Source organism: Herpailurus yagouaroundi, unplaced genomic scaffold (assembly GCF_014898765.1).
Source record: "Herpailurus yagouaroundi ecotype Mexico unplaced genomic scaffold, PumYag 164, whole genome shotgun sequence".
Lineage (NCBI taxonomy): Eukaryota > Metazoa > Chordata > Mammalia > Carnivora > Felidae > Herpailurus > Herpailurus yagouaroundi.
Genome location: NW_024412405.1, coordinates 6239873 through 6252064, shown reverse-complemented (window position 1 = coordinate 6252064; position 12192 = coordinate 6239873).

Sequence of the window (12192 nt, the reverse complement as noted above, 5' to 3'; positions counted from 1 at the left end):
TCAACCGCCTGGGCCACCCGGTTGCCCGGAGGATGGAGAATATACACACAGAGACGCCCTACGAGTCCGGTAACACAAAGAACACTGAAAATCCACCACTGCCAGAAGGAGCCTCCCACGCCAACCTGCTCTGATGTCCGACTCCGTCTCCAATGTGTCCTGGTAAAATCGTATGCTGCGTGGCGTGCAGAGGGAATTCTTGCCCTCACCAGGCTCACCCCTCAACCTACTCACCCGCTGATCCCTGATCAGCACGAACTCTTCCCTGAAGAGACAGCTTCCTCATATGCTCCTCCTTCATCACCCTCTTGGGCCCATCGCGATCCCCTTCGATGCTTGTCAGTTACTGAAACGATCTGAAGGCCACCCACCAATGACTGTCCAGCAGCCGCATGCACCTGTTTTTTCACCCTCCATCCTTCCTGAAACTCTCTCTTCCCAGGAACTGTGTGATATTACGCTGTCCTGATTCTCCCCTCCCTCTATCGTGCTGTCAGCGCAGAGCCCGGCTTGGATCCCCTGTTCGTCTCTCTCTGTCCTTCCCCCACTGACTCCCCCCACCTCTCAAAAATAAATAAATAAACTTTCTTGTAAAAAAGGCATCATTGGGAACTTAAGACTACAATTTTAGCTTCTCTCTACTTAATTTTACAGCCACGCCTCTGGTTATTCTCTTCCACGCGTAGTAAATGTTCCAAACAGAAAACAATGTAAAGGGGGCACCTGGGAGGCTCAGTCAGTTAAGCATCTGACTTCAGCTCAAGTCATGATCTCACAATTCGTGAGTTCGAGCCCCGCATCAGGTGAGCATGAGCCCCACTTCGGGTGATCCCTGCTTTTCTCTCTCTCTCTCTCTCTCTGTTCCTCTCTCACTTGTGTCCTCTCGCTCAAAAAGAAAGGAAGAGAGAAAGAAAGAAAAGAAAAGAATATAAATTATTTCTCATTTCAAGGTTATAATTTAAACTTTTTTCCTCCAGTCTGAACTTTTCTCTGTACATACCGAAATTTTACCAGAAGTCTGTCTGTAATCTAAAACTTTGATACGTGTAGGAAAAATACAAATTCCAGCCAGAAGTATCAGAGACTGCATTTAGCCTCTTGCCTGTACGTCCAGTAAACCGGAAACCTATGTATGAAATAACAATTTCAAGGCACTGGATATTTAACAACAAAGACAATGATGCCAGAGGACATGAACAGGGTGAGTCCCAGCATCGCCCCAGCTCACTTCCTGCAGAAAGTTTCCAAGCTGAGCCACCAGAAGCGAAAATCCAGGCTGACTCTGGCAATTGAGGAGACCGAGCTGGGAAAGGTCTGGAGGAGCGAAGGGTGCCGTAGTTTGCAGGGTAGAGTATCCCTGAGCTATGGGACAGGTTCAAGAGGCCTAAGAGAGGGGTCATTGGAGTCCCCGTAAGGAGAGAAGGAGGAGACTGAAAAAATAATCGAGGATTTAAAAGCCAAAACCTTTTCAAAAGTTGGTGAGATCTCTGTGCCCACACATCCAAGAAACTCAACACGCTCCAAGAAAAAGAAACACGAAGAAAACCCCACAAAGACATGTCGAAATCAAATCGCCCAAAACCAGGGAAGAAACACAAAATGGATCCAAAATAAGACAGGAAATGAAGGAAAGAAAAACAAAGAGCCGATGAGGCAAGGAGAAAACAGAAGCAACCTGGCAGATCCGGGCCCAGTTGCAACAATTATGTTAACTATAATGGTGGAAACACACCAAGTAAATGCAGTCGTTGTCAAATTAGATAAAAAAGCAAGATCCAACTATCTGCTGCCTTCAACAAGCCCACTTTAAATATTGAACACAAAGGGGTGCCTGGGTGGCTCAGTCGGATGAGCATCTGACTTCGGCTCAGGTCATGATCTCCCGGTTCATGGGTTCGAGCCCCGAGTCAGGCTCTGTGCTGACAGCTAACTTGGAGCCTAGAGCCAATCTTTGGATTCTGTGGCTCCCTCTCTGTCTGTCCCTCCCCTGCTCGTGCTGTCTCTCTCTCTCTCTCTCTCTCTCTCTTTCTCTCTCTCTCCCAAAAATAAATAAAACATTAAAAAAAATTGAATATTGAACACATGTAGGTTAAAAGTAAGTGAATTGTAAAAGATACACTGTGCTGACACTATCAGAAGAAAGCAGGAATGGCTATGTTGACATCAGACAAAGCAAAGACAATTATGAGAGATTTTTTAAAGTCATTTCATATTTGATGAAAACCAAAGACTCACACATCCAAGAAGTTCCACAAACCCCATACAAAAGAAAGATGAAGAAAATTATGCAAAGGCACATCGAAATCCAAGTGCCCAAAACCAGCGATAAAGATCGAGTCTTCATTCCGTATCAAAATCAGAAGATATACTCATCATCTGAAAACACGATTTTTTAATGTTTATTTTTGAGAGAGAGAGAGAGAGAGAGAGTGTGAACGGGGGAGGGGCAGAGAGCGAGGAAGACACAGAATCGGAAGCAGGCTCCAGGCTCTGAGCTGTCAGCACGGAGCCCGACACGGGGCTCGAACCCACGAACCCCAAGTAGGACGCTCAACCGACTGAGCCTCCCAAGCGCCCCTGAGAACACGATTTTAAGCGGGAATGATACGAGAGTCCAGAAGCTTCCATAAGGCACAAGGGGCTGATGGGTGCTGCATCCAATGGCAGCAAAGAGCCCGAGACAGGCGAGGGAGCCACGTGCTGTGAATCAGAGCCACACGTTTCCTTTTTAGTTTTTATTTCAAACACCCGGTGCCCATCGTGACAAGGGCACTCCTTCATCTGCATCCCTTATTTGCCCCATCCCCCCACCCCCTTTCCTCCGGTTACCGTCAGTGCGTTCAGAGTCTCGGTTTGTCTTGGTTCGTCTGCCTTTTTTTTCCCTTCGTTCATCTGTTCTCTTAAGTTCCACATGAGGGTGACTGGTTATTTGTCTTTCTCTGACTGGCTTATTTCACTTAGCATTATCTCTCTAGCTGCATCCGCGTTGCTGCGGTTGGCCAGATTTCATTCTTTTTTATGACCGAGTAATATTTCTTCTTTAGCCACTCGTCATCAGTCGATGGACATTTGGGCAGTGTCCATAATTTGGCTATTTGTTCATAATGACGCTATAAGCGCCGGGGTGCATGTATGCCTTTGAGTTAGCCACAGTTTTTCTCCCGGATCCCATGAGGAGCTACTGAAGGAATCTGTGCTAGGCAGTGGAACGAACAAATGGGAGACGGGCAAAAAACACCTTTCTGGTAGCAGGTTCAGATTTGTGGGGCCAAGAGGGGAGGCACAGGAGAACAGGTGAGGAAGCAGCAGCTGGGGGTGGGGAAGAAGGGCTAGGGGTAGACAGGCATGTGACTGTAGAAAAATCAGGGAAAACACTGTTATCATAATCCAAAACCGGTGAGCCTTCTAACTACAATCATTGTCTACCTTCCCAAAAGCCCTGTAGGCTTCCAGAAGGCACCAAATGGCTTTTTGTCTTTCTCTCTCCAGCACGGGGCGCAAAGCTTGCCATAAATATTTTTAGAACGAATGAATGAATGGATCTGATCGGGACTTCTCTTTTTATTTGCTTTTTAAGGCCAGAGACACTGGTGCTTGTAATTCGAGAAATTTCTCATATGTAAAGTTCTGAGGGGAAAAAAAAAAATGTCCTCAATCAAACGTTAGTCGCGGTCTTTCTTCCACGCTGTTCAAATTGCGTATTATCGTCCTAGATACATCGCATGTATAATTACAAGAAAATCATAAATTACATTAGGTATGATTCAAAAGTAAAACGATCGGGTTTGGTTCCTGTCTTTTGGAAACACTGCCCTAATGGTATTGTTTCTTTGGGAGACAGTCACGTCCCCAAGTACACGGGAAAACACACGCACTTTACTTTGAGCACAGGGGGTGGGGGAGGAGACCAAGAAAGAAGGCTTTTTTAGTCATTCTAATTTCAGACTAAAAATGTACCACTGGCAACATTCCCATTTTTTCACTGAGTTTCCTTTCATCTCTATTAACATTGAATATCACTTTCGAAAACAAAACCGCAACAGAAATTAAAACGTGTTAACTCAGATTTGAAGGTGCTCATGTGGTACTACACTTTTGCGTTTTGAATCGCTTCCCAATATAAAAATTGTCCCCTTTTTAATCTCAAGTTTTTAAATCCTTTCGCTACTTTTCTCTCCCAATCGTCTACGTGCTCAGAATTACACTTTTAGGCAGAAATAAATACATCCTTATGCATCGTGAAGGAGGTTTGCCCACAGTTAGAGATTTGCGGCAGAACGGAAAAAGCCAGGCTTCGGAGTCACAAAGGTGACTGTGAGTGATTAACAAGGTGGCCTTGGTTACTCTCTTGGAGACACTCGGTTTCCGTATCTGTAAAATGGGGATGTATTAGATGCTTGTGCAGGACTCCAAATATTCTCTGCCCGGCTTCTTCCTTCAGCCACCGCTGGAGAGATCAGCTGCACCTAAGTCCCACCAGCTTTGAGAAGGTCAAGGGGGAGAGCAGCTCATTTGAGGCTGCCCTGGGAAGTCTTTTAACACCCCTGCGTGTGGTACCCGTGGAACACACCCCAGCAGGCACAAACAGGGCGGTTAGCAGCTACTCATCGGCCTTGACTGATGGGACAATGGAAGCCGAGGGATAAACATTCTCCCTTCTGCCCACCAGGTAGACACTTCTGGGATGCATTTCTCAAGCCTTTCCAAGGGGCCCCGTGGAATCGTGTCCAGCCCACTGGGGGGACAACTTCAAAGTACATGCTTGCATTGGCTTTCCCTCTGCCCCTGGTTCCCTCCCCCGTCTTTTACTCCAGCTCTCTGGAATTATTTACTGGGCACAGGCTTCGCTTTCAGAGGAACCAGGGCTGGGGCACCTGGGTGGCTCCAATTTCGGCTCAGGTCATGATCTCACGGTTCGTGAGATCGAGGCCCGCATCGGGCTCTGTGCTGACAGCTCGGAGCCTGGAACCTGCTTCAGATTCTGTCTCTCTGTCTCTCTCTGTCTCTCTATCTCTGCCCCTCCCCTGTTCATGCTCGCTCTCTGTCTCTCTGTCTCTCTCTCTTTCAAAAAATAAATGAACATTAAAAAAAAAAAAAAAAATCAAAGGAACCAGGGCTAAGGCAGAACATAAGAAAGAATGCTTCTCACCTTCCAGGGGCAGGGGAGGGATGTAAACGAGGTACCTCCACAGGTCCGTATATTAACACGTAAACCTCCCAACGACCCAGTACTACCGTTATCTCCCTTTGGTAACGAACGGCAGAGAAGTTAGGAATTTTATCCGAGGCCACGCAGCTGTTACGTGGCTCCAGAGACCACGATGCATCCCGGACTCTGGGCCACAGAAGCACAGAGTAGGTGCCAGATAAGAGTTGGCTTCACGTTGGTAGGGTGCTATTTCAGACCGAACACGCGCTTTGAAGGTTGGAAAATTGGGAGGGACACGAAGGAATTCAGAGCAGCGGGGGTGACAAATCTACCCCCATAAGAAGTTGGTATTCGAGTCGGCTTTGATCTCTGAGATGAGACGCACAGACGGGCTCTGTTCTGTACACGCAGGGAGGCCACCGCTCGCCAGCCCTACTGGCACATAAAAATAGTGGTGGGACTAAATTGATTTAGAAGCCCGGTTTCCTGCTTAAATTCCACTTATCCTATTGACTTGAAACCCAGGCTTTGGCTTGCAGGGTAGATTCCCCCCATTATCTAGTCCCCCAAGGTAACTCCCACTAACAGATGTCTATCTAGCCCTTACGTAGTAAAGCTTGAGGTCCAAAATCCCCTTATCAAAGGAGATTGCAGCCTGCTTTCCCAATTTAAAGGCCACCGATATCTAGGTACAAGAAATAAAGATAGGCCTGGCAAGTAAAACCCAGGGCCCCCAGATCCCGGCTGTGTAAGCCAGATACTGCTGTCCTGACAGGACGGGAAGATAAGAAAAGCTTCTGAGGTAGCAGCAGTCTGGCATCACTCCGCTGCCCGAAGAGCCCCCTGCCCCCCAGTCCCCAGGTATCTACAAATTGGCTGTTACAAACTCAGGAAGTGGGGAAGAGGCGCCATCCCCAAGTCAGCTGTAGAGCTGGGCACCCTTTCCATCTCAAAACCAAACTATCAGACCGCCATTTTAGCAGGTACGGGCCCCCGTAGGCCTGAGCCCAGGGATTTTCCTAATCGGAGGGCCCACTCAGCTCCAGCCAGGGATGCGAGCCCCCTCTCGCTGCCCTCACTTTTTTCCTTTCTGTTATTTTTTCACTCACATTAAAAAGGAAACACACTGCATTTCTCTCCAGAGAAGCAAATCAGAAAGACAACAATTCGACTTCATGGCAGGTCTTTAAAGTTATCACCCAGGCCCGTAAAGATTGAACACCGGGTAAAGAACACAGAGACTCAGAGGATAGGCTGGATGTCTCAAGTGAAAATGCTGCTTATGATTTGTCAACAGAGAAGTCCTATAAAATATTTGGCATTCAGAGACAAGGAAATTGCAAGGGTTTCCCTAACTATAAATAAGGCTTCTTTTCTTTTGCAAAAGGCTAGATGCTGTAATATATCCTGGGGCTTTGACAGACCTCGCTGGCCCTGCCCGGCTGTCACCCCAGCCCTGGATTCAGGAGACCGGACACAAAGACACCGGGGAAGTTTCTGAGAAACGTCTGGGCCCCCGCACAAAATGAAACTGCTGTGTCTTCCAGGCTGCATTTTGTTTCTTTAAAAACTGTGCCTATTTTATTAAGGAGGGGGAAAAAAATTCACCTAAAGATTACACAGGAAGAGGTGAGGGAGCCGAGTAAACCCCAGTCAGGAACTACTGCCCTACGAGCAAAGGAAAGCAATTCTCCAAACGCAGCCCAGTGAATCTGGTCATGACCTCAACGTTGCTTTCAAGTTCATTTTCGTAGAAAGGTGATCAAAATTTCAACCTGAATGTTTTTTGCAGCTGCGCTTGCTTGCTGCTTCCTGAAATCTGGAATTCTACTTTTTGGGAAAAGATCATTTCTGAAGGATCTTTCTTCAAAGGTTTGTAGTATATTCCCCTTGGAAATTACTTTTTTGAGCCTATAAAGTATCACCGGGTCAGTCAGAAGTGACCCTATTGGGTGTATACTTGTCCCTGAAAGAGATACATACAATTACAATTCAAAAATAAAGGCTATCAAACGTTAAAAATAAATCTCCTTGTGAACACCTCTCAGTTTACCCTGATTGAGAAACACATGTGGAGTCTACGTTTGCAGCAGATATGTTCCCGTCTCCCACAGCAGCCACCAAAAATCAGGGAAAACATTTGCTATTATACTTACAAACTGCATTTTTGTCAAAAATGAAATAAATAAGCCAGGCCGAACAAAAATTTCTACACGGCTTACCGAAGACTTTACTGACAGCTAAAAGAAGAACGCATTTTAAACAAAACACTCTGAGTGAACCAACCTAAAACTTTTCACCGCATCGTTGCTATTTTAATTTAATTCACGGGGAAAATCAACTCAAAGTGTGAAAAGGTTAGTCACTCAGGAGGCCTGAACTGTTCCAACATCATTAACATGTCATTACTGTCAGGTAAAACAATTACTTTGAACTCACTCCAAACCCTATGTACACTCGATGAAGGCAACAGAATTCGCCTTCTGCTGACTTTCGGGCATTGCCACGAACAGGTACAATGCACTATAATGCGGTGCTTTATTGTGTAGAACAGCCCTCATTATTTTTTTTAATTTTTTTCAACGTTTATTTTTGAAGGAGAGAGAGACAGAGCAGGAGCAGGTAAAGGGGCAGAGAGAGAGGGAGACACAGACTCCAAGGCAGGCTCCAGGCTCTGAGCTGTCAGCACAGAGCCCGACATGGTGGGATGGGGGGGGCGTGGGGGGTTCAAACTCACCAACCGTGAGATGACGACCTGAGCCGAAGTTGGACTGAGCCACCCAGCGCCCCTCAAATAGCCCTAATTGATAACCAGAGAGAGACTTTGTCCTAGCCCCAGTTTAAGAAGTTACTTTGTAAAATTAGTAAATATACAAGGAATGTACTTGAAAACAATGAATTACATTTTACACCAAATATAATATTTGAGAGCGTAATACATTCAAGAGCCCCATTACCTTTGTCAAGAAAAACAGGTAATTATGAGCATTCTATAGAAATATGCATGCTGTCTGCTCCACTCAAAGTCACTTAAGACCAGGCAAGCTTTGCTGTCCCGTACACCAGCCGACTTGGTGCCGTCCACCAGGAATGCATCTGCTGACCAGAAGCAGGCTAGCACAAATATTACGTTGTCTGGGAATCCCAATTCCTAGTTCTTTATAAAAGTCTTGAATTGGATTAAAAAGATTACTGAAAGAATGCAAACGTCCTATTTCTCTGTTTTACCTAACCTCTAGCTTCAAGGGATAATAAAAATAAGGGTAATTAAAACACTAGCATTAAAAAAAAAAAAAGTTCAAATCCAAATTCTGCATTCATTTGAAAGCATCATCTCATTGGCTGAGGAAAAGTTCAGGCCCAGGTTTCAGAAGCTCGTGTTCCGTCGCTTTTGTCGAAAGGCAATAAAACCTCACATATACAATTCAAGTTCACATACCTCCTCTGCCTCATAAAAGGAAATGATGCTGAAGCCATCAACGTTTGGCTTTGTTTTATCAAATGGCATACCCTCCACGGCACCTCTTCACGTAGACTTCATCGGTGTCTTATGTATTTATCAGGTGCATCAGTATTAATGCTTGTAATGGCCATCCTAATGAGGAGCTACACTTAATTAAACAGTGGGTGTTAAAGTTACTTTGTTAACATGCATGCTGTGTGTTATTATTCACTTTATATATTCACTTATATAATATTATCACTTTATTATTCACTTAAATAATATTATCTGCGTGCCATCACCATACGCTTACTCTGTAGACATGCAGGACACATGATGTTAAAAGAATGAAATGAAGGGAATTTTATATCTTTGTGTAAATGCAACTTTTGGTCCAGACTGCAGAAACAGTCAAGAGGTGAGCTGCGGAGGTATCAAAGCCGCAGAACAAAATAATGTGGAGTTTAATAACAATGATACATCGGGTCAGTTTCATTGAAACAATACTAATGGTAGCATTTAACACAAATTGGATCTAATGCAGATCCTTTTAACTCACGTATATATTTAAATTTTATCATCAGCCTAGCAACTCGGACATCAAATATCTTTCAATAAAGAGCAACGATATCAAAAAAATTTTTTTACATTTATTTATTTTTGAGAGACAGAGCACAAGTTGGGGAGGGGCTGAGAGAGGAGACACAGAATCCAAAGCAGGCTCCAGGCTCCGAGCCGTCAGCACACAGCCTGATGCCGGGCTCGAACCCACAAACTGGGAGCTCATGACCTGAGCCGAAGTCGAATGCTCAACAGAGGGAGCCACCCAGGTGCCCCAAGGGCAATGATATTAAAATGTTAAGTGTAGTCATTGCAGAATTTCCAAAGAAACATTATACAATTGAGAAAATTAGCCTTATATATTAAGTGCTTATCCTTAGAAATTGGCCAATAAATAGAGTAATATAAAATAAGAAATGTTAAAAATCATATTTTCATTTTAAAGTGTTTGCAGTTTCCCAGGACATGAGAAAATTTTAGTCTTAATCATAAGTATTCATCAAGAAATTGATTAGTCCAACATAATTTTTTGAAACAATCTATGGTTAGAAAAAGATCAAAAGAGTATTATAGTTTTTAGACCTTAAGAATTCTTAGCCTCTCGAAAAAAAAAAAAAAAACTGATCCCACTTCCCATAATGCCAATAATGCAGTAGAAATAGAGCTTGCCAAGTAAAATTAATAGCGTAATTGTATTATTTTCTAATTAAACTGGGCACAAACCAGTAAAACAGAAGCCAAAAGAGAGAGAATTCTGCCACTACTAATTGATTCTGGCCTCCGGTGATTTTTAAATGTCTCAGGTCAAGCAACAAACACACATTTATATATTTTTTATCCCTTTCTCTATTATTCCCCAAATGAAAGTACGAGACCTGGCATTTGCAAAGAGTTCAGCCAATCAAATTCTTGTAAGCAGACAGGAAACATTTATTTTTAAAGGCTGTTTATCACTCTAAAATTTTAACAACTGATGGTGTTTTTTTCTAAAAAAAAAAAAAAAAGGATTATTTTTAAATAATGCAAAGAAGGATTTCAACGTGAAATGCTGTTAATGCCAATTCATTAATTTCAAATAAGTTGTTCTTATTTTTAAGACTTGCAAAGGAGTAGTATTTCCCCCTAGCCATTGTGAAATGTTTAAATGAACACTGGCTGTGTGAATTTGAGGGTCTTCTGCTTTCACTGTTGTAACATTATTTCAGGTTAATTAGTGCATATGACTCATTACAAACATACACACAAACAGACACTTGTTTTAAACCTGTTCAGATAGATTAAAATCAGAATGGACCGCTTGGCCTTGTGCAGTGGACACCCCACCCAAGTGTATATGACAGACCTGTTCATTGGTATATTTGATCATTTTTACAATCATTATTTCAAGCAAAATCATGATATGACTCAGTCCCTTTGGGTTGGGGCAAAACTTTAGATACATTGCTATATTGTTACGAGTCACAAAAGAGAACATAGGGCCCATGGCAACAGAGGCAGAATAAATGCCTGAGCGAGATTCCAAGAGCATTAGTCATTTGAAGGCAGCGGCTTGTTCACAACAAAGCAAGGGCAAGCTCAAGCCTTTCGGATACACTGAAGGACAAGCGAAAGACTGATACTACAGTCTGATATTTCAGAACAAATGACAACTCTTAAAATGTGCTGTAGCTCTGAAACGCTCAAGAAAATATGAAAGTAATTTTCTAAGCCTATTCCTTGATGTTTCTCTTTTAAAAGAAACATGATCTCTGAAGCCTTTGATTAAAGAAGGGTGTAATCACTCTTTTTAATTCACTCTGATTTCACCTCAAAAGGGACGCCCAGATTCTCTTATCCCAGGTTGGCTCTCACTTCAAACCAGAGGAAGGCAAAAAAAAAAAAACAAAAAAGCAAGTCCATTTGAAGAGCTCTTCCCAAATGCTTGGAACTTCAGGGGCATTGACAGATACTAAACTGTACTGTAAAAGAAAGCAAGAAATTGATGGTCCTTATGTGGTGTGGGACAAGTCGGAAGAATTTTAGTTGAGTGGAACATAGGGCATGTGGGATACCCCTGAGGTGGGCACAGCTTCAAAGATGGCTCCTGTCGTGTATCTGCCCTATGTGTATCTGCCACACCTCTAGGGTGAACACGGACTGTTTTTAAGAAGGAGAAGAATGAGGGGCGCCTGAGTGGCTTAGTTGGTTAGGTGTCCACCTCTTGATTTCAGCTCAGGTCATGATCTCGTGGACCAGGAGTTCGAGCCTCTCATCAGGGCTCTGTGCTGACGGTGTGGAGTCTGCTTGGGATGCTCTCTCTCTCTCCCTCTCTCTCTGCCCCTTCCCCTGCTTGCACTCTCTCTCCCTCTCCCTCCCTCCCTCTCTCTCTCTCTCTCTCAAAGTGAACAAATAAACATTAAGAGAATAATAATGAAAGTTACCCTTATTTAAAAAAAATAAATCATATATTGTGTTTAAATATTTAAAAAGAATCTCAGAATCTGTTAATTGCAGGGCTGAAGCTGAGGGATCCTGCTTAATAGAGCATAATACAAGGAGGAGGAGGAGGAGGAAGAGGAGAGGAGGGGGAGGAGAAAAAAAGGATGGGGAGGAGGGGGAGGAGGAGGGTAGGAGGAGGAGGAAAGGAGGGGAGGAGAAGGAGGGGAGGATGGAGGGGGAGGAGGAGGGGAGGAGGAGGAGGAGGGGAGGAGGAGGTGGGGAGGAGAAGGGGGGAGGAGGAGGAGGGGAGGAAGAGGAAGAGGAGGAAAAACAGGACAGGGAGGAGGGGGAGGAGGAGGGGAGGAGGAAAAACAGGATGGGGAGGAGGAGGAGGAGGAGGGGAGGAAAAACAGGATGGGGAGGACGGGGAAGAGGAGGAGGGGAGGAGGAGGAGGGGAGGAGGAGAAAAAAGGATGGGGGAGGAGGAGGAGGAGGAAAGGAGGGGAGGAGGAGGGGAGAGAAGGAGGGGAGGAGGGAGGAGGAGGAGAGGAGGAGGAGGGGGGAAGGAGGAAAAAAAGATGGGGAGGAGGGGAGGAGAAGGAGGGGAGAAGGAGGAGGAGGA